Source organism: Balaenoptera physalus (assembly GCF_965194825.1).
Source record: "Balaenoptera physalus genome assembly, chromosome: 6".
NCBI lineage: Eukaryota > Metazoa > Chordata > Mammalia > Artiodactyla > Balaenopteridae > Balaenoptera > Balaenoptera physalus.
The window spans coordinates 71,009,179-71,032,613 of record NC_138885.1 but is presented as its reverse complement, the minus strand read 5'-3'; the positions used below and the strand labels follow the sequence as shown (position 1 = coordinate 71,032,613).

General features: G+C 35.9%; 1 protein-coding gene and 1 pseudogene across 2 annotated transcripts in view; one reads left to right on the top strand and one right to left on the bottom strand.

Annotated features, from left to right (window-relative positions):
* Positions 1 to 23,435, top strand: part of PDE11A (phosphodiesterase 11A) — a 430,340-nt gene that overhangs the window by 25,319 nt on the left and 381,586 nt on the right. The gene's annotated exons all lie outside the window — the stretch shown is intronic.
* Positions 2,918 to 5,534, bottom strand: LOC309663207 (cytosolic 5'-nucleotidase 3A pseudogene; annotated as a pseudogene). Its single transcript has one exon. The product of its transcript is annotated as a cytosolic 5'-nucleotidase 3A pseudogene (transcript).

Below are 23,435 nucleotides of genomic sequence, written 5' to 3'. Positions count from 1 at the left end.
ACTGTTAGAGGAGACAGGAATAGAGCTCAGGCTTCCTGTCATGACCCATCAGAAACACTTACCTTTCCTTGGGAATTTATTAAGAAACCTTGGCCAAGATGTATTGATTTTTGCATGATCAATCCATGGAAGATTATTTTAATTGTGGTAATTCCTTCTCATGATGGCTTTAAGGAGATGGTATTGTCTCAGATTATTACTGCAGCAAGTACACCTCTAAGCCAGTTACTTGCAAAAATATGGGTTATAAGAATTATTTCTCATCTGCTTTTATCTCAGTTGAATTTAAGGAATTTGTGGCTAGGAAATTTACAAGCTGTCATGATCCTATTTCATGCAAGAGGCCAATCTGAAAAGATGGTATCAAATGCTAAGGGCGCCCTTGGGTGGATTGTCGGAGATAACAGGTCAAGGAGATTAAGCAGGTTTCTGCTCCTCAGTATGTCACTCTATGTCCTACAATGGAATCAATCAGGATGAATTATTAAGGGCCTTAAGACCTCTATTGAGACTAAATTTAGGAGCATAAGACAAAAAACAACAGAGAAAATTTTATTCCAGCTGTCTTTGCTAGCTGCTGTGGATCTGGACCAAAGTTGGTTCAAGTTTTTCTAATTAAGATTCAGACCACGTGCCATATAAAATCTGAGTACACAGTGTGGATTTGGAAAATTAAGCAGTCGTCTGTTAGTATCCAGGCTCAGTCACTTATTGCCCGTGGCCTTGGGTGCATTGCTTAACTGCTTATTGCCTCAGGTTCTGTATATGTAAAATCTCTACCAGGCAACTCCGATGGTATTCTTCCCGGTTGACAAGAGCAAAGCCATTAAAGGCATTAGAGTCTTCTGTCATTGGTGTTTTGGGTATATTTTCTTGGTACCCTGAACATCAAAATAGAGATGGGTGTTATGACTGCTTGGAAGCTCTGGAGTCCAATGTTGGTGAATTGTTTGGATATTTTTACCCCTAGTTGCCTGCTACAGTGATTTAGTACGAGGTTGATATAGAGCAGTTTTGCAGGAAGAAGCTATGTCTTGCTTGGTTACAGCCTTCTTGCTCTAACTGTTGTTTTTTAAAAACTTCTATGTGACATAACAATAACTTTAGAGACTTCATAGCAGAATATCTTATATAATTTTAGGATTTTAAAATCACTTTTCTATTCTGAATATTACTTAACAAAATCACATACTGAAGCCCACTGTGGAGAGTGGAAGATATATCATCTAAAACTGATTACCTATACTTTAATATCTTCTAATATGCGTACAAGTTGTTAATTTTGATTAGCCACTTACCCTTTAAAATTGTATTTGTAGAAATTTCTGTTAGATCTTTTATAATATGAAATAGATAAAACATATAACTAGTGTGGATTTTATTTAATTCTATGTATCTTCAGAATTGTTGCATATTTATGTGATATGTGAAGCCAGCTGAGCCTCTATGAGAAAACTACCCCCTCTACCCATTGTCCCCTTTGCTCACACAAGAAGGCATGCTCATCACTCCGATCCTTATAGAAACATAAAAAAATAATAGTAATATTTATACCATTTCTTTAAAATTTTTTCAAAAGAAAGCAAAAACATCTTATGTGGGAAAATTATTTTTGTGTGGTCATCTAAAGCTTCTGTCAGATGATAAATATGGGTCTCATAAGAAACTTATGTTCAGGGGAGTCCTTGAATTCACAAGCAGGTTCAGCTATTTGTATTGTAACATCTAGGGGGATAATGCTTGAAATTTTGTCTTTTCTTAGAGAAGAGGATATAGAGCAGATAAACTGGACAGATAGTAAGTAGTTCAAAAGCAGAATTAAGTGCTTTGGTACCTTGACAGTGACATCTGTCATACAAAGTATTATGGAAAAACTGGAGAACTATTGCCACATGGACTTAAATATTGGGTTGTGCCACTTTTGAAAAAAACTTTTTTGCGTGTGAAGATAGCTCATTGTAAGTTTTATCCAGTTAGAGGTTAGTATTTCTTTGGAGAGATGACATAGGTTGAAAAAATTCTGATTGCTTATTACTATCAATCTGTATTTGTTGATTAGTTTATTAACTTAAAATTACATATCAGTAGTATCAAAGTCATAAAAGTTAATTGGGACAGAACAATGTGGAAAGAACTGTAGAGAAGGAAGGCAGTTCTGTTTAGTAGATTATCTGTAATATATGGTAATGTCAACACACTAAAAGAAGGAGAAAAGTAATCAAATTGAGTTGTGTAGTTCTCCGAATAAACATTCCATTTTAGTACCAATAACTCCATGGAGTAAAGGTTTAGTTCCCATTAACACAGTGAGAGCTGGGTTGTTAACTGCTCATGTACGTTGCTAAAGCATACCCCTTGGACCCCTGCAAATTAAAGTAAAAACAAAACGTGTGCTGAACATATTGGCAATGACAAGAGCTTTGGATCTTCAGTTTTCATTGTACTATCCATTGCCTTTATTGAAAATTATGAAATGTATTACATATCCAAAGGGGAGAAAATATACACGTACAGAGTAAAGAATAATTACAAACTGGACATCCTTCTGATTACACCAGGTTAAAACATAAAACATTGCCATTACCCCTGAAGTTGTCTGCTGCCCCTTCACAACTTTATTGTCCTCCCTCCTGAGCCCTACCCCTGTTATCACCATCCTGTAATTATTCCCTTGCTTTTTTTGTTTTTACGGCTTTGCCACCTATGTATGTTTTCCTATACGATACGCAATTTTATTTTCTCTGTCTTTGAACGTTGTATAAATGGAATCATTCCATGTACAATCTTCTATTTCTTGCTTTTTCTGCCCACCATTATGTTTTTGAGATTAATTCATGTTGAAATGCATAGTAATAATATCCACTGCTGTATAATATCTCTTTGAATAAATATATCACAATTTAGCCATTCTATCATTGATAGACTTTTGAGTTATTTCTAGGGTTTGTTGTTGCTGTTCTTGTTTTTGCTGTTACAAATAATGCTGCTATAAGCATTTTGTACATGTCTCCTGGTTTACTTTTGTGGTATGTTGAGTAATGGCTTCTCAAAGATGTCCACATCGTAAACTTCAGAATCTGTGAATATCTTACCTCATAAGAGGGACTTTGAAGAGGTGATTCAGCTAAGGATCTTGATATGGGGAGACTATTCTGGATTATCTGGGTGGGCTCAGTGTAGTAACAAGGGTCCTTACAATAGGGAGGCAGGAGGGCCAGAGTTTGGAAGATGCTGCACTGCTTTGAAATTCAGTTGAAGATGGAGAATTGGTCCATGAACCAAGGAATGCAGGCAGCCTACAGAAGCTAGAAAAGGCAAGGGACTGAATTCTCCCCTAGAGCCTCCAGAAGGAATGCAGCCCTACCGACCTTGATTTTTAGGACTTGTGACCTCCTGAACTGTAAGAGAATAAATTTGTGCTGTTTTAAGCCACTAAATTTGTGTTAATTTGCTAAGGCAGCAATAGGCAACTAATATACTTGGGTGAGGGTTTCTTTGGAGCATATATATAGAAGTAGAATTTGGGGGGTCATAATTTATGCACATGTCAAAATTACTGTTAATGACAAACTCTTCCAAAGTAGGGCTGACCAGTTACACTCCTTCTAGCGATGTGTTGGTTTCTGTTGCTCCACATTCTTGCTAACGTTTTATATTGTCAGACTTTTTAGTTTTTGCCAATCTGGTGTGTTGAGAATTGTATCTCATTGTGGTTTTAATTTGCATTTTCCTGGTCATTAAAGATGTCAGTCAATCATCCCCCACCTTTTTTTCCAGGAGATGGTGATACCATCAGCATGATTTATCTGTATTATAAAAACAGCAACACTTGAAATCATGAACATTATTTCCATTTCATGAAACTTCTTTTCAAAATTACATAAACTTTCCCAGTATAAAAAGACTCCTCACAAAGTGCATGATAATATTAAACTGCAAAATTGACTTTGGAAAAGTAGGGAGTTATTTTCTAATTTTGGCATTAAGTTTTCTTTTTTTTTTTTTTTTACCTGTTCAAAAAATGAAGTGTGTTGTGAGAGGTAGAGAAAAAAGAGTTTCCAGCTGATGCAGTCAACATATTTGAAAACATAGAAGTAACAAAGGAAAAACTTCAAGGGCAAGAATATATTATGAATAGCAGTCTTTCAGCAAGATAAACAGATGAGCAGATCTAGTATCAATTTCTCCTATGGGAGAGAGGCGTTCCTAAAAGATACTTGTTTATAGAATCTTCTGTAGGGTAGTGTTGACTACCTCCAGTGAGTACTAAATTGTACTAAAACAATATCATAAGAGCCCATGCACTTTTCTAAAAGTTCACCCCTTCTCTCATTTAGATTCTCAGTTTTCTGAATGTGTTTAACATCGACTACTCCATCTGCTATTATTGTCTCTTAGAGAGTCTCCAAACAGAATTATGTTGCTATTGTCTTACTGTGGATTGAGATAGTCTGTTTTTGTTAAATATTATATTTATTCCCCTTTATATGCTTTAAAAAAGCCACATTTTCATAAAAAATCCATTAGTTGGACACCACTTTGACATTTGGATGATAACACTAGCTTGACAGTTAAGTACATCACCTATGCAGTGCAAAAGTATGAACACAGGGATATTATGCTGTTGGAGCTTATCAAATAAATTCTCATATCCTTCCTTGAACATGTATTCAAATTCTTCCACAAATTCTTTAAATTTAGCTTTTGATGAAGCTTGTTCAACAAGCAAATTATGTGACTTAGTATACTATTCTACCATATAAATGTACTTTTCATCTCTGGTAAGAACTAGATCAACTTCAAGAGAATATCTTTCCTTTAGTTGAATATCTTTTTTTTTGGACATTTACCTGTAACCAGTTTACAGTTGTCAGTGATATTATGACATGTTGGGCATCTTTTTCCTTTGTATTTACTTAGTGTCATATCAAAGTCTGTTAGTAGCTGAAGTATGACACCTCCTCCTTTGACAGGATCACAGATAATTTCTTCTACCTTTGTGGAGTTCTTGATGTGAATCGAATGTTTCTGCAATTTTGGCATCATTTTTACAAAGACAGTGGACTCTTGATTGTCATGTCTTAGCTATCCAATATTCATCTCAATGATATTGATCTTCCACTGTGTCTTCCTCTTCAAGGTGAATATGTGTTGGATCAGTACCACCACTGCCACCAGGGCACAAACTCTGGCACTCCCTTCTGAGTCCACTCCTCTTATAGCCACCTGGTTCAGGGCCCTCATTTGCCTCGCAGCCAGGAAAAGAAGAGGCCAATTACAGCGGGCAGCAAGCCATACACATGCTCCACGGTGAACCCTGTGAATACCCCCTCAATCATCTTTTCATATGTTTGTGTTTTAGTATTTCCTTTTCTATGAAATACTTGTCCATGTCAGTTGCCCTTTTTTTTCTACTGAGTATACCTTTTTCTTACTGATTTGTAGGAGTTCTTAAAATATATGCATATATCTTTCTAACACCCGTTACTGGTTGTATATATTTCAAACATCTTCTTCTCTATTGCTTGCATTTCATTTTTTTTTTTTTTTTAAACAGCTAAGGGTCTGGCTTTTTTTTTTTTTTTTTTTTTTTAATTATTGCATTTCATTTTTAATCATGAGTTCGAGTTCTTAATTTTAATGCAATTTAATTTATCGATCTTCTCATTAAATTTTGCATTATTTGCTTCTTTTTTTTTAATTTTAAGAAATAAAAGGTTATAAAGAAAAGCATTCTAGGGACTTCCCTGGTGGCACAGTGGTTAAGAATCTGCCTTCCAATGCAGAGGATGCGGGTTTGATCCGTGGTCAGGGAACTAGATCCCACATGCATTCTGCAACTAAGGAGACCACCTGCCACAACTAAGACCCTTCTGCAACTAAGGAGCCCGAGAGCCGCAGCTAAGGAGCCTGCCTGCTGCAACTAAGACCTGGCGCAACCAAATAAATCAGCAAAGAAAAAAGCATTCTATATCATCTTTAGAAAATTTTATAATTTGGTATTCCATATGAAGTATTTAATCTAATGCAGTTCATTTTTGTGTTAGAATAGGGATACAACTTTTTTTTTCTTTTTGGATAAACAATTGACATAGTGTCATTTCCATATATAAGTAGTTTTCCATTTTCCATATTAGCATGGGTTTGTTACTAGACTCTCTCTTCTTCTTTTGATCTATTAGTCTATGCCTGCACCAGTATCACACTGATTTAATTTCCATAGCTTACAGTAAATCTTTGTATCTAGGAGGGGGGAGCTCCCAACCCCACCCCACATTTTGCTCTTCAGGAGTGTCTTGGCTTTTGTTGGCCCTTTATTTCATGTAAATTTTAGAATCAGCTTGTTGAGTTTCACGTGCACATAATACACAGTCTGATAGAAATTTTATTTGAATTGCACTGACATTGTAGATCAATTTAGAGAGAATTATGATATGCTTTATGATGTTCAGTCTTTCCACCCAATAATATGATAGATCTTCCTAGTTATTTATTTGTTCTTTAATATCTTCAATAAAGTTTTTTAGTTTTCTCTTTAGAAGACTTACACCTTCCTTATTTTATACTAGGTATTTTAAAATGTTTGTTGCTATTTTAAATTGTATCTTTAAAAAACTTTACAATTTTAGCCAATTGTTGTGGACCTCTAGAAATGCAGTTTACTTTCGTGTATTGATTTTGAATCTAACATCCTTCTTTTTTTTAAACATTTTAACCATTTTTAAAATTGAAGTATAATTAACATCCTTCGTATTAATTTAAATTTTTACTTTTTATTTTTTGCTTGCTAATACTTTATTGAAGATTTAAACATTTTTTATCGAAGTATAGTTGATGTACAATATTATAAGTTATAGGTGGACAATGTAGTGATTTGTAAGTTTTAAAGGTTACACTCCATTTATAATTATTATAGAATTTTGGCTATATTCCCTGTGCTGTATAATATATCCTTATAGTTTATTTTATACATAATAGTTTGTACCTCTTAATCTCCTACCCTTCTCTCTCCCCACTGGTAACCACTAGTTTATTCTCTATATCTGTCTGCTTCTTTTTTGTTATATTCACTAGTTTCTTGTATTTTTTAGATTCTGCATATTCAGTGATATCATACATTATTTGTCTCTCTGCCTGACTTATTTCACTTAGCATAATACCCTCCAATTCATCCATGTTGTTGCAAATGGCAAAATTTTCTTCTTTTTTATGGCCGAGTAGTATTCCATTGCGTGCGTGCACGCACACACACACACAAACACACACACACACTTCTTTATCCATTCATCTGTTGATGGATACTTAGGTTGCTTCCATATCTTGGCAATTGTAAATAATGCTGCTATGAACATTGGGTTGAAATTTTTACTTTTTAAAAATCCTTTTCCCTCGTGACATAGATACCTAAAAGTAAATTTTAAGGGAAAGGAAATTAGTAGTAACTAAGTTCCTACTATGTGCCAAATAACATAAGTGATCTCACTTAATCCTCACAACTATTTTATTGCTTATTTTTCTCAACAAACATTTATTAAATAACCCCTATGTGTTAAGCTTTGTTTTTTGAGATTTTCTATGTAAGTGATCATATCTGTAAAATAATGAAGGTTTTTGTTTCTTTTTTTCTAGTCCTTTAGCTTTTATTTCTTTTTCTTGATTTACTGTGCAAGGTCCTCCAGAACAATGTAGAATAAGATTGATGAAGACAGGCATCCTTATATTGAACCTGATCTTATAGAAGATGCTGTCAGAGTTTCATTGTTAGATATGAGGTTTTTGTGGGTTTTTTGAAATGCCCTTTATTGGGCTAAGTGCCTTCTATTCCCAGTTTGCTAAGGAGTTTGTTGCTTTTATTTTTTTACATCACAGATGGATGTAAAGTTTTATCCAGTTTTTCCTACTTCTGTTAAGATACAATATTTTTTCACCTTAACATGTTAACATGGTGAGTTACTTTAATTGCTCTTCTCATGATAAACCAATCTAGGTTTCCTAGGAAACACCAACTTGGTCATAACAAATTATCTTTTTATCCACCATCTGATTTGTTTTATAAAAATGTTTATGTTTTAGAGGTTTTGAATCTGTATTCATTCATTAGTGAGACTGGCCTATATTTTTCTTTGCTTATAATATCTTCATCAGGTTTTGAAGGCAAAGTTATATCACAAATGATTTTTTTTCCCATTGTGTGAAATAGTTTGCATAAGATTAGAATTTCCCAATGCTCAAACATTTGGTAGAATTTCCTAGAAATCTGTCTGGATCCAGTGTGTGTGTGTGTGTGTGTGTGTGTGTGTGTGTGTGTGTGTGTGTATGTATGTGTGTGTAATGGGACTATTTTGAACTACTGATTCAATTTCTTTAAAGCTTGTAGGATAGTATGAGTGTGTTTCATGTTTGGTAATTGCAATCATTGTTGCTTTTGTTGTGGTCATCCATGTACAATGCTTGGTGTCAGTCTATTTATCTCTTGTAAAAATAAAATACAGTGTGTGTGTGTGAAAAAAAAAAAAAAAGAAAGCTTATAGGACTCTTTTGTTAAGCTGTATATATCTGTTTATTTCATCTAAGTTTTCATGTTTATAGGTACAAACTCATTCATAACATCTTATCTGTTTAATCTCTGTAGCAATTATAGCTTTGCCCCTTTTCATTCCTGATTAAAATTTTTTAAAATGCCTTTCTCTTTTTTCCCCTTGATTATTTTCTCCAGAGATTTGTATATTTTATTACTTTTCTGACCTCTGTTGATCCTCTTCATTATATGTTTATTTTCTTTTTCATTAACTTCTGCTATTATTTTTATTATTTTCTCTCATCTTCTTGAGTTTATTTTGCTGTTCTTTTATCTAATTCCTTACGGTTGTATGATCACTTCATTAAGTTGAGCTTTTCTTTTTAATGTAAGCATTTAAGACTAAACTTTAAGAACCTCTTTAACCGTGTCCTACCATTTTGGTACATAATATTTATATAATCCTGGTATTTTTCTAAATATTTATTTTTTCTAAATATTTCCTAAATAGTTTATAATTTCCATTTTATTTTTTTTGCTTGATAGTTTGTTTAGAAATGTATTTTAAATTTTCAAGTATTTTTTCCTCTAGTTACATATTTTTTAATAACTAAAGTACATTGGGGTGAAATGATATGTTCTGTGTGATACCAGTTATTTCACATAATGATTTCAAATTGGCTAGCTTTATGACCTAGCTTTTAGTCAATTTTCATAAATATTCAGTGTCAACTTGACCAGTCATATGAAGTGTCTTCTTGTTGGGTGTAGTGTATAGCCAGATGTATCAGATGTACTTGTATATGAGCATGTTGGTGGGTGGGTTATGGTGGGGGAGATAATACGTGATGATGCCCATTGATAATCTTTCTTTTTATGTAAGGCAGAGGGACTTACTTAAAAGACAGAGGGACTCACTAGTAAGTTTTAAAGTTGGAGTTTCCATAGATATTGGAAGTGTATTATTACTCTGTCTAAGAGAGCATATGGAGGGCTTTTACATTTGAGCAGCCCAGGATTTGCTGTGGTTTCTGCTTTTGTTGTTCCATCCTATGCAGATCCTAAACCAGGGAAGAATTGTAGTTGGTTAAATTGATTGCTCATTCAATTGAAGCATCTCAGAAGTAAATTGAGATTTATAAAATGGTTGCTGACCCTGTTGCTTCTATGAGAGTGAATGCTAGCTGATATGTCCAATCTTTCTAACCCAGCAGAACCCAGACCTGCAAAATATGATGAACGGTATAATTAACTGGCTCTGCTAAGGGCTTGATCTAGTTCATAAAACAGCCAGTGCAGAGTTCTGCCAGCTGGCCTAGGAAATATCTGGAACAAGGCAGCAGGCAGGAGACCAGTTCTAGGAGGCACTAACCAACTCTATCCAAGACGGAATAACTTAGACAAAGCTGCCAAAAATCAGGCTGACTCAGTTCTCCAGTGTGTATGTCTAGAAGGCTCCTACCTACAAGCATTTCTTAGAAAGTATCTTGGTGCTTTATCCAGGAAAAGGCACCCTGGGTGCTGAGTCCACTCCTGTGTCTCTCTGGACTATTTATGAATAATTCCTGTTGATGAAAACAATCGTCTGGTGGAAAGAAACCACGTGTTGACACCTTCAGTTTGATTCATCACTCTTACTCTCAAATCTGAGGGCTGGAGATACATCCCCCCATTGTTTTGTGGAGCACATGGCCGTATACCTTCTGGAGGGAGTCTGAGTACTCTCAGCACAGCTGCTTATTTGCAGCCAAGCTAGGGTGAGCACCAGGGGAATAGAGCCTGGCCTAGGAACAGGAAAGAAAGGCTTCAGGGACACAGTGGCTGACAGTGGGGAAAGGAATGTGCGTGGAACCAGCTAGCCGCAGGGGTCCACCTGGAAGATCAGTGGGAAGTAGTGACATGCTGCTTCTAAGTCCTCTTTGCAGTGGATGATGTGGCTTTTTCTAACCTGGGTTTTCAGTGGCTGAAAGCAATCTTGTGGTTGGAAGATTTGTTTTTATCATTTTCTTCCAAACTTACATCTACTGGTTTAATAGTTTGTTGAGAATTTTGTTTTAGAAACCAATATGAGGCTACTAGTTTTTGGTTTCCAGTATTCATCCTTTTGGAAAATCAGATGTTTTCCACCATTATACTGTACACGCTATGCCAAATTAAGTTGCTGTGATGTTTACCAATTAAATGTGGAAAGGGTCAGAGGCTGAGAGAGTTGAAAGATCCATCCACTTCACATATCAGAGCATTGCCCAACTATAGCATCTTGACAGTCTTTTTGTTCTTAGCTCTCTGTGATTTTCAGAAAATATCAAATTCCTTTAGCATTCCATGTAGCAATTCAGTTGGACTTAATTTTTATGGTAAAGAGTTTTATAGCCAAGATGATAATGGCTTTAAAAACTAACAGGGCCATTTAGATGGCTGCTATATCCTGCTAAAAGTATAGAGTGCTATGCTGTCTGTTTTTTACATATTTATATTACTTATGAAGATTGACTCACCGCCATCTTGACAGTTGTCATTTGGTATATCTTGCCTATGTATTTTACTGGCAGTTCAATAGTATAAAGACTTCTATCTTTTTGGAGGGCACTTCTGAAGCTGTAGTGCTGTCCTGAATGGTAATCCCATCACTTTGATGTAACTATGCTAATTAATACTGTTTTTTAAACTTCTTTTCCTTGTGTCACGTTCTCATGTCAGAATAAAATTATTTATAACATGTATAATAATAACCTATAAACTTTTTCAGCGATAGTGTGAATATACCATAACATAATCAAGTTCCTGTTGAATATTTAGGTATTTTTCAATTTTTTCTTATGAATTCCTAGAAATAAAATTATTATATTGAAAAGTATGAATATTTTAAAGGTTTTTGTTACTTACTGCCACATTGTCCTCCATATATATTGCACTAACTTGTATTCTCGCCAGCAATGTATAAAAGTAGACTTTTATACAAAAACTTTTCACAAAACTTTCAATAAATCTAGGTATCTTGACACCTCAAATTTTAAATCTTTGCCAATTTTACAGAAAAACTGTAACTGTTGTGGTAATTTGACAGTTTTCAAATATTTATGTGAAATGTGAGACAATTTTTTCCCATCAATTCTTTTTTTTTTTTTTTTTAATTTTTAATTTATTATTTATTTATTATTTTTATTTTTGGCTGTGTTGGGTCTTCGTTTCTGTGTGAGGGCTTTCTCCAGTTGCGGCGAGTGGGGGCCACTCTTCATCGCGGTGCACGGGCCTCTCACTATCGCGGCCTCTCTTGTTGCGGGGCAGAGGCTCCAGACGCTCAGGCTCAGTAGTTGTGGCTCACGGGCCCAGTTGCTCCGCGGCATGTGGGATCTTCCCAGACCAGGGCTCGAACCCGTGTCCCCTGCATTGGCAGGCAGATTCTCAACCACTGCGCCACCAGGGAAGCCCCCATCAATTCTTTATTTTGTTAATTTCTGATTCTTACCCATTGCTCATTTTTCCTCATTAATTATTAAGAATTCTATATGTTTAGGATTTAACACTTTGTCAGCCAGGTGTGTTTAAAAATATTTTTCCAATTTTATTTTACTTTTAATTCTTTGTATTATTTTTTAGGTACTGAAATTTAAAAATTTTATTAGTCAAATCTGTTAGTGTTTATGTTTCCTCCTTTTGGTATTATGGGTTGAAAGACTTCCCTCTAGTGAGATCAGACAAATTTCCAGTTATATTCCTTCCATTCTTTTATTATTTTATTTTTGACATTTAACTTTTTAAATTATAAAAATGTTTTAATATAATTTCCAAGTAAAGTAAATGATGATTTAGTTTATAGTTTATCATGTCATTATTCATTCTTCTACTGAAAACTTTTGATCATTTGTACTTCTGATAAGAATCTTAGCTGAAATGAACAAATGAAAGAAATGGAATTAATCTTACTTTTATTGGCTGCTTTGGTTAAAGATTTGGTGGAAAAGAAGGCCAACATTTGAATATAAGGCCATTGACTTTTCTGAGTGCAAATTTAGGATTTACTTGATAATATCTGGAATATATGCATTCTCATATTATTGACTATTATAATTAATATTCAGACATTTTTCTCCTAGTATTTCATGTTAAAATAAGAAATGTGTCTTGGCAGGGTTTGAGTGATCTGTTCCACTTTTGTAATTCATCAAGAGATGAGTATATTTATCTTCAAATTCTGCTTGAAATTAGTTTTGATGTATAATGTGAGGAAAGAATCTTACTTTTCCCAAATATGTAACTAATTGAATAATTTATTATTTTCTGACTGATTTGAAATGACACTCTTATGATTACATACATTTATTCACACACATATATACATATGTATATATACACATATATATTTGGCATTATACTCTCATCAATTTTTCTATTTTTTGAACCAGTATCACATTGTTTTAATTATTGTAGCTTTAAGATATATATATATATATATATTTTTTTTTTTTTTTTAAATAAATTTATTTATTCGTTTTTGGCTGTGTTGGGTCTCCGTTGCTGCACACAAGCTTTCTCTAGTTGCGGCAAGCGGGAGCTACTCTTCGTTGCATTGCATGGGCTTCTCATTGCGGTGGCTTCTCTTGTTCTGGAGCATGGGCTTTAGGTGCGTGGGCTTCAGTAGTTGTGACATGTGGACTCAGTAGTTGTGGCCCACGGGCAACAGAGCGCAGGCTCAGTAGTTGTGGTGAATGGGCCCAGTTGCCCCGCAGCATGTGGGATCCTCCCGGACCAGGGCTCAAACCCGTGTCCCCTGCATCGGCAGGAGGACTCCTAACCACTGTGCCACTATGGAAGTCCCTAAGATATATTTTAATATCAGGTAATCATATACTTTTATCATCATATTCTCACAAGAAAGAATGATTCAAAATGTTTTTAAAAACATTTGAAAATATGTTTTAAAAGGTTTTAGAATTTTTATAACTTTTAAAGCAAACTTTAAAATTACTTTTTTTTTTAACGTCTTTATTGGAGTATAATTGCTTAACAGTGGTGTGTCAGTTTCTGCTTTATAACAAAGTGAATCAGCTATACATATACATATATCCCCATATCTCCTTCTTCTTGCATCTCCCTCCCACCCTCCCTATACCACCCCTCTAGGTGGACACAAAGCACCGAGCTCATCTCCCTGTGCTATGCGGCTGCTTCCCACTAACTATCTGTTTTACATTTGGTACTGTATATAAGTCCATCCACTCTCTCACTTCGTCCCAGCTTACCCTTCCCCATCCCCATGTCCTCAAGTCCATTCTCTACGTCTGCGTCTTTATTCTTGTCCTGCCCCTACGTTCTTCAGAACGATTTTTTTTTTTTTTTAGATTCCATATATATGTGTTAGTATATGGTATTTGTTTTTCTCTTTCTGACTTACTTCACTCTGTATGACACACTCTAGGTCCATCCACCTCACTACAAATAACTCAATTTCATTTCTTTTTATGGCTGAGTAATATTCCATTGTATATATGTGCCACATCTTCTTTATCCATTCATCTGTCGATGGACACTTAGGTTGTTTCCATGTCCTGGCTATTGTAAATAGAGCTGCAATGAACATTGTGGTACATGACTCTTTTTGAATTATGGTTTTCTCAGGGTATATGCCCAGTAGTGGGATTGCTGGGTCGAATGGTAGTTCTATTTTTAGTTTTTTTAAGAAACCTCTATACTGTTCTCCATAGTGGCTGCATCAATTTACATTCCCACCAGCAGTGCAAGAGGGTTCCCTTTTCTTCACACCCTCTCCAGCATTTATTGTTTGTAGATTTTTTGATGATGGCCATTCTGACTGCTGTGAGGTGATACCTCATTGTAGTTTTGATTTGCATTTCTCTAATGATTAGTGATGTTGAGCATCCTTTCATGTGTTTGTTGGCAATCTGTATATCTTCTTTGGAGAAATGTCTATTTACGTCTTCTGCCCATTTTTGGATTGAGTTGTTTGTTTTTTTGATATTGAGCTGCATGAGCTGCTTGTATATTTTGGAAATTAATCCTTTGTCAGTTGCTTCATTTGCAAATATTTTCTCCTATTCTGAGGGTTGTCTTTTCGTCTTGTTTATGGTTTCCTTTGCTGTGCAAAAGCTTTTAAGTTTCATTAGGTCCCATTTGTTTATTTTTGTTTTTATTTCCATTTCTCTAGGAGGTGGGTCAAAAAGTATCTTGCTGTGATTTAAGTCATAGAATGTTCTGCCTATTTTTTCCTCTAAGAGTTTTATAGTGTCTGGCCTTACATTTAGGTCTTTAATCCATTTTGAGTTTATTTTTGTGTATGGTGTTAGGGATCATTCTTTTACATGGAGCTGTCCAGTTTTGCCAGCACCACTTATTGAAGAGTCTGTGTTTTCTCCATTGTATATTCTTGCCTCCTTTATCAAAGATAAGGTGACCATATGTGTGTGGGTTTAGCTCTGGCCTTTCTCTCCTGTTCCATTGATCTATATTTCTGTTTTTGTGCCAGTACCATACTGTCTTGATTACTGTAACTTTGTAGTATAGTTGGAAGTCAGGGAGTCTGATTCCTCCAGCTCTGTTATTCCTTCTCAAGATTGCTGTGGCTCTTCAGAGTCTTTTGTGTTTCCATACAAACTGTGAAATTCTTTGTTCTAGTTCTGTGAAAAATGCCATTGGTAGTTTGATAGGTATTGAATTGAATCTGTAGATTGCTTTGGGTAGTAGAGTCATTTTCAAAATGTTGATTCTTCCAAGCCAAGAACATAGTATATCTCTCCATCTGTTTGGATCATCTTTAATTTCTTTCATCAGTGTCTTACAGTTTTCTGCATACAGGTCTTTTGTCTCCCTAGGTAGGTTTATTCCTAGGTATTCTTTGTGTTGCAATGGTAAATGGGAGTGTTTCCTTAATTTCTTTTTCAGATTTTTCATCATTAGTGTATAGGAATGCAAGAGACTTCTGTGCATTACCTTTGTATCCTGCTACTTTACTAAACTCATTGATTAGCTCTAGTAGTTTTCTGGTAACATCTTTAGGATTCTCTGTATATAGTATCATGTCATCTGCAAACAGTGACAATTTTACTTCTTCTTTTTCAATTTGGATGCTGTTTATTTCTTTTTCTTCTCTGATTGCTGTGGCTAACACTTCCAAAACTATGTTGAATAATAGTGGTGAGAGTGGACAACCTTGTCTTGTTCCTGATCTTCAAGGAAATATTTTCAGTGTTTCACCATTGAGAATGATGTTGGCTGTGGGTTTGTCATATATGGCCTTTATTATGTTAAGGTAGGTTCTCACTATGCCTACTTTCTGGAGAGTTTTTATCATAAATGGGTGTTGAATTTTGTTGAAAGCTTTTTCTGCATCTATTGAGATGATCATATGGTTTTTCTCCATCAATTTGTTAATAGGGTGTATCACATTGATAGACTTGCATATATTGAAGAATTCTTGCATTCCTGGGACAAACCCCACTTGATCATGGTGTATGATCCTTTTAATGTGCTGTTGGATTCTGTTTCCTAGTATTTTGTTGAGCATTTTTGCATCTATGTTCATCAGTGATATTGGCCTGTAGTTTTCTTTCTTTGTGACATCTTTGTCTGGTTTTGGTATCAGGGTGATGGTGACCTCATAGAATGAGTTTGGGGTGTTCCTCCCTCTGCTGTATTTTGGAAGAGTGTGAGCAGGATAGGTGTTAGCTCTTCTCTAAATATTTGATAGAATTCGCCTGAGAAGCCATCTGGACCCGGGCTTTTGTTTGTTGGAAGACTTTAATCACAGTCTCAATTTCAGTGCTTGTGATTGATATGTTTATATTTTCTATTTCTTCCTGGTTCAGTCTCTGAAGCTTGTGCTTTTTTAAGAATTTGTCCATTTCTTCCAGGTTGTCCATTTTATTGGCATATAGTTGCTTGTAGTAATCTCTCATGATCTTTTGTATTTCTGCAGTGTCAGTTGTTACTTCTCCTTTTTCATTTCTAATTCTATTTTTTTGAGTACTCTCCCTTTTTTTCTTGATGAGTCTGGTTAATGGTTTTTCAATTTTGTTTCTCTTCGCAAAGAAGCAGCTTTTAGTTTTATTGATCTTTGCTATTGTTTCCTTCATTTCTTTTTCATTTATTTCTGATCTGATGTTTATGATTTCTTTCCTTCTGCTAACTTTGGGTTTTTTTCTTCTTCTTTCTCTAATTGGTTTAGGTGTAAAGTTTGCTTGTTTGAGATTTTTATTGTGTCTTAAGGTAGGATTATATTGCTATAAACTTCCCTCTTAGAACTGCTTTTGTTGCATCCCATACATTTTGGGTCATCGTGTTTTCATTGTCATTTGTTTCTAGGTATTTTTTGATTTCCTCTTGGATTTCTTCAGTGATCTCTTAGTTATTTAGTAGCATATTGTTAGGCTCCATGTGTTTGTATATTTTAGTTTTTTTCCTGTAATTGATATCTAGTTCCATAGCATTGTGGCCAGAAAAAGTACTTGATACGATTTCAATTTTCTTAAATTTACCACGGCTTGATTTGTGACCCAAGATTTATCTATCCTGGAGAATGTTCCATGAGCACCTGAGAAGAAAGTGTATTCTGTTGTTTTTGGATGGAATGTCCTATACATATCAATTAAGTCCATCTTGTTTAGTGTGTCATTTAAAGCTTGTGTTTCCTTATTTATTTTCATTTTGCATGACTGTCCATTGGTGAAAGTGGGGTGTTAAAGTCCCCTACTATGATTCTGTTACTGTCAATTTCCCCTTTTATGGCTGTTAGCATTTGCCTTATGTATTGAGGTGCTCCTATGTTGGGTGCATATATATTTACAATTGTTATATCCTCTTCTTGGATTGATCCCTTGATCATTATGTAGTGTCCTTCTTTGTCTCTTGTAATAGTCTTTATTTTAAAGTCTATATTGTCTGATATGAGAATTGCTACTCCAGCTTTCTTTTGATTTCCATTTGCATGGAATATCTTTTTCCATCCCCTCACTTTCAGTCTATATGTGTCCCTAGGTCTGAAGTGGGTCTCTTGTAGACAGCATATATATGGGTCTTGTTTTTGTATCCATTCAGCCAGTCTGTATCTTTTGGTTGGAGCATTTAATCCATTTACATTTAAGGTAATTATCAATATGTATGTTCCTATTACCATTTTCTTAATTGTTTTGGGTTTGTTATTGTAGGTCTTTTCCTTCTCTTGAGTTTCCTGCCTAGAGAAGTTCCTTTAGCATTTGTTGTAATGCTGGTTTGGTGGTCCTGAATTCTCTTAGCTTTTGCTTGTCTGTAAAGGTTTTAATTTCTCCGTCAAATCTGAATGAGATTCTTGCTTTGTAGAGTAATCCTGGTTGTAGGTTTTTCCCTTTCATCACTTTCAATATGTCCTGCCACTCCCTTCTGGCTTGCAGAGTTTCTGCTGAAAGATCAGCTGTTAACCTTATGTGGATTCTCTTGTATGTTATTTGTTGTTTTTCCCTTTTTGCTTTTAATATTTTGTCTTTGTATTTAACTTTTGATAGTTTGATTAATATGTGTCTTGGCATGTTTCTCCTTGGATTTATCCTGTATGGGACTCTCTGTGCTTCCAGGACTTGATTGACTATTTCCTTTCCCATATTAGGGAAGTTTTCAACTATAATCTCTTCAGATGTTTTCTCAGTCCCTTTCGTTTTCTCTTCATTTCTGGGACCCCTATAATTTGAATGTTGGTGCATTTAATGTTGTCCCAGAGGTCTCTGAGACTGTCCTCAATTGTTTTCATTCTTTTTTCTGTATTCTGCTGTGTGGTAGTTATTTCCACTCTTTCATCTTCCAGGTCACTTATCTGTTCTTCTGCCTCTGTTTTTCTGCTCTTGATTCCTTCTACAGAATTTTAAATTTCATTTATTGTGTTGTTCATCACTGTTTGTTTGCTCTTTAGTTCTTCTAGGTCCCTGTTAAACGTTCCTTGTATTTTCTCCATTCTATTTCCAAGGTTTTGGATCATCTTTACTGTCATTACTCTGAATTCTTTTTCAGGTAGACTTCCTATTTCCTCCTCATTTGTTTGCTCTGGTGGGTTTTTACCTTGCTCCTTCGTCTGCTGTGTGTTTCTCTGTCTTCTCACTTTGCTTAACTTACTGTGTTTGGAGTCTCCTTTTCGCAGACTGCATGTTCATAGTTCCTGTTGTTTTTGGTGTTTGCCCCCAGTGGCTACCGTTGGTTCAGTGGGTTGTGTAGGCTTCCTGGTGGAGGGAACTGGTGCCTGTGTTCTGGTGGATGAGGCTTGATCTTGTGTTTCTGGTGGGCAGGATTGTTTCTGGTAGTGTGTTTTGGGGTGTCTGTGACCTTATTACGATTTTACTCAACCTCTTTGCTAATGGGTGGGTATGTGTTCCTGTCTTGCTAGTTGTTTGGCATAGGGTGTCCAGCACTGTAGTTTGCTGGTCATTGAGTGGGGCACGGTCTTAGCATTGAGATGGTTATCTCTGGGAGAGCTTTTGCCATTTGATATTACATGGAGCCAGGAGGTCTTTGGTCGACCAATGTCCTGAACTTGGCTCTCCCATCTCAGAGGCACAGACCTGATACCCTGCCAGAGCACCAAGACCCTCTCAGCCACCTGGCTCTCTCTGGGCTTCTATTTCAACAGCAACAATGTAACTCTGAATGGTGTAGGCCACTTTTTTCACTAATTTTCCAAGGAGAAGTCTAAAATTACTTTTTAACATTAAACTTCTGTCAAACAAAAACAGTAACTTCCACATATTAATAGTACAACCTAAATAACATATGTATTAAAATATAACTTATACACTTTGATACTAGAAATTACTGTGTTTGCCCTAAATGTGGGAAAGTCAGAATCTGATTGATACAGCTGTTTACCAGTTAGTTACATTTGGGGGCCAACTTTTCAGGTTGTCCCAATTGGTCACAGTGGGAAGAGTAAAATAGGCTTTTTGTTGGAGGTGGTCCTTGTTGTGTTTTTTTTTAAACCCAGAGCTTTTATTTAATTTCCCTTTCAGTTTTATCCAGATTTAATTGACATACAGCACTGTATAAGTTTAAGGTGTACAGCATAATGATTTGACTGAAATACATCATAAAATGATTACCACAATAAGTTTAGTGAACATCCATCATCTTGTATAGATACAAAACTAAAGAGATAGAAAAAAAATTTTCCCTTGTGATGAGAAGTCTTAAGATTTCCTCTCTTAACAACTTTCAAATATGACACACACAGTGTTCATTATATGATGTTGTACATTATATCCCTAGTGCTTATTTGTCTGATAACTGGAAGTTTGTGCCTTTTGACTACCTTCATCCAATTCCCCCTGCCCCCATGCCCTGCCTCTGGTAACCACAAATCTGATCTCTTTCTATGATCCTTGTTAGGTTTTAACAAATAAATGAGACCAAATCTCTGGTGTGTCTCTGTTAATCTGTACCCCTGATTCAGATATGGCTTTTCATGCATCACTCTTTTGACCTTGGCTTTCCCTATATTCCCTGGTTCCTGACTGTTTGGCTTTGAATCACAACTCCATGTTGACAATCCCTTGTCCATATTTACAGACTTCATGGCCTTCTTGGTTCCACCTGTAGCCTCACCTCCCTGATCCCCCAAATTTCTTAGATGGCTCCACTGTGACAGGAAGAAAGGTGCTTCTGGCCAGCTGACTCTTCCTGTGGCTGCCTCTTCATATACTGGTCTTTGGCTCAGACATTTTAATTATACACAATAAATCTTATAGAACATGGAGTTGAATTTTAACTCTACATACAAATTTATCTGCACACTCACAATATATCCTTAGTAGATATCTGTGCTATGTATTAAAGAAGTTTAAGATTTCACATTTTCTTTCATACCACCTCACCAACTTTGGTTTCACCTGTGCTGTGGTTCTTCCATTTTCCCGTGTCTTATGCCTTGAGATATATTTGTATTTCTCATAAGAAAGATAAATAATAATAGTCATGATGACAACAATAAGACAGGACCAAAGAAAAGTGCCAACTAAGAAAGGCAGAACAAAGAAATAAGATCAGCAAACCAAGTTTACTTTAGAAATGCACCTAAAGAACAGTGACTTGGTAATAACAATGACCAATAACAAAGTAACTTGGTGATAACAATGGCTCTTTCTAAACCTCATATTAAATTCTTTTATGGTGTCTGTTAACCACTAATTCAGCTTGGAAGACTTAATTGAAAGTGTGCCCATTAAGCATTTACCAAATAGAGGTGACCTGTACATATTTATAAACTGCTCCACCACCTACCACACCACTTCACGTCCATAAAAGAGTGACGCTTCAAAAACATACATACTTTTTGGTAATATTTTATACTGTTTAAAGCTCTACACGTTTCTTTGTGAAAGAATTCAGAGACAAGATTTTTGTTCGCTGTTGAGCAATGACATTCTGTGAATACATATTAGGAACAACCATGATAATTTTGCACTTTTTCTCAGCAAGTATCAAATTAGGATGCCCAAAGCGTTAGCTATCTACTTACCATATGCTGTGTCTTTGTTTTTGTGCAGTATATTCTCAAGCCTTCCATCAGTTCAGAACAATTAGTTATGCTTCTTTGTATGGAGAAAACCAGAATAGTACATTCAAATGATTAAAGACTAATCAAAATTTTTGAGAGCTTAGCTTTCCAAGCAGTCTTTGGAAAATAAGTGATGTTTATGATCAGTCATAAATGTAAGGAGATGCTTTTATGAATTGGAATTAAATGAGTGTTACTAATTGATGTACCAATAAAAGCAATTTTCTTTTAAGCTTCAGACAGTGGGCAATCCTTTGGTTTGAGTTTCAATGGCATATTCATTTTATATTTTATATTTCCATTAGCTTCTCTACATTGCAGCTCCATAAGGCATTTGAAAGAGGATGTAGATGAAATGCGGGACTGAACTTGGTCTCCAAACCTTTCTTTGTTGGGGGGAGGATAGGAGGGTTCTGGGTAAGGTATGCAGGCCCAGTGTATTAAGCCTATGAGGAAAGTGGATGGAAAACATCGCAAACTGAAACAAAACAAAAGCTAACCAACAATCTTGTTCTGAAAGCTCTAAAGCAAGAGCTTTAGAGGGCTCTGAGGGGTCTTGGTTTACAAGACCCCTCAGACGTCTGGAGGCCTTGGATTTATTAAGGGAACTTTGATTCAGTGGTTCTTAACCCGGACCAACAGTTAGAAGTCAGATCCCCTGCACAACCCCTCCTCCCACCGATTATGATTTAATCGGTCAGAATGGGGCTAGGGCATCAGTAGTTACCTAAAGCTCCTCAAGTAATTCCAATGTTAGGAACAGTTGCCAACCACTGCTCTATTCTTATGAATACCTAACAGTGTTTGTAGACTGAAGAATTACCATATATACACACATCTTGTATTACTTTTCCTCTATAATTTATGGACACAATAACTCAGATACAAATTCATTAAACATTTCATGGAGTTAAGAGGAGCTTTTTGCATTTGTTTTCTCATCCATATGTTCTAAAAACATAATTCTCATCACGTGGATGTTCTCAGACTTGAAGAGTTTGATAATCTTGGTTCTGAAGGACCCAAGGTAGAGTTGAGATTGTGGTTAAAACAATCACCCTTATAGGTTAAATGGTGGTCAAGACTAGTTCTTGGCTTAATCACGAGCACTGGATAATTTTACTATAAAGTGTTGGGGAGAGAAACCTTAAACACAGAGAGGGTAAAAGATATCTTATGTGACCCATCCTTGCTATGAGTCTGAATAAGATTCTTAGCTCTGGCTCCTGCCTTAGGGAGCCTTGAGTGGCTTCTCTGAGAAAGTGAAAAGAAGAACAGATAGATTCCCTTTTGCTTTGAGGCTTCTTATGTGCCTCAAAAATATGTCTCCCTGGGGCTGGCTGGGATTCTTGAGTGCAGTGAACATAGCTCTTTTTTCAAGGATCTGCAAACTCAGACTTCAGAAGTTGGTTCTTTCTACAGCCTTAGTGGACTTTGCAGGTGGGACCCGCTTTCTGGGTGTGTTCTGTGGCATCATATTCAACTCAGGAATGTGCAGAGGAGGCTGCAATTGCAAGGTCCTGGGTCAGAAGTACACACACTTACTGTTCTCTCTGTAGCGGGCACAGGTCAGTTCCATTGCTAAAAAGTCAAAATTGCTTTTGACCTTACGACTTTATCTTTTTAAATATTAAAAATCATAGCTGAGTGTCACATGCAAAAAGTAGGTCTATACAAAAGCACTGAGAAGATCCCTGCACTTCTCAAGAACAGTTACACTTAAAGTATCTGTGATACGAAAAATATTATGACATAAAAATACTCGAAGCAAAAAAGAGTCTGCTACATTCATAAGAAACTCATTCCAGATTTTAACAACCTTATTAAAGAAACCCTTACTTTAATTTATTAGAAATCTCTCCTGTTGTAGATCATTTCTTTTTTTTTTGGTCCTAAGGGAGATGAATAAAAATTGGACACCATTCTCCACGTGCTATTTCATTATAGACCTAGAGGCGTTTGTTAGTTTCCTACTCAAGTTTCCATCTCCAGCAGTAAATAGGCCCAATGTTTCTACCTTCTCATTGCTCCTGTCTCCTCCGTACCTGGCCTTCTGTGAAGCTTTGCTGGTGAGTGTGGTGAAGACCTCAAGTGAAGTTATTGAGCAGAATCCCTCATTCTTATCTAATTAGTCTCTTCCTTGCCTTCCTTTTCCTGAAATTAAAACACCTATCTATCTATCTACCTACCTACCTACCTATATCTCAAACTACTTTGGGGGCAGTACCACCGTGTGGATGGCCCATAGTTAACTAAACCTCAAAACATCCACAAGGCAACTCCTATTTCCCCCTCAGAAGCTGTCCCCTCCCTGTGTTCCTCACTCAGGGAATCTACCACTCACCCAGGTACCTGCACTGGCTATATGCAGCTATTTTTTACTTCTCTAGC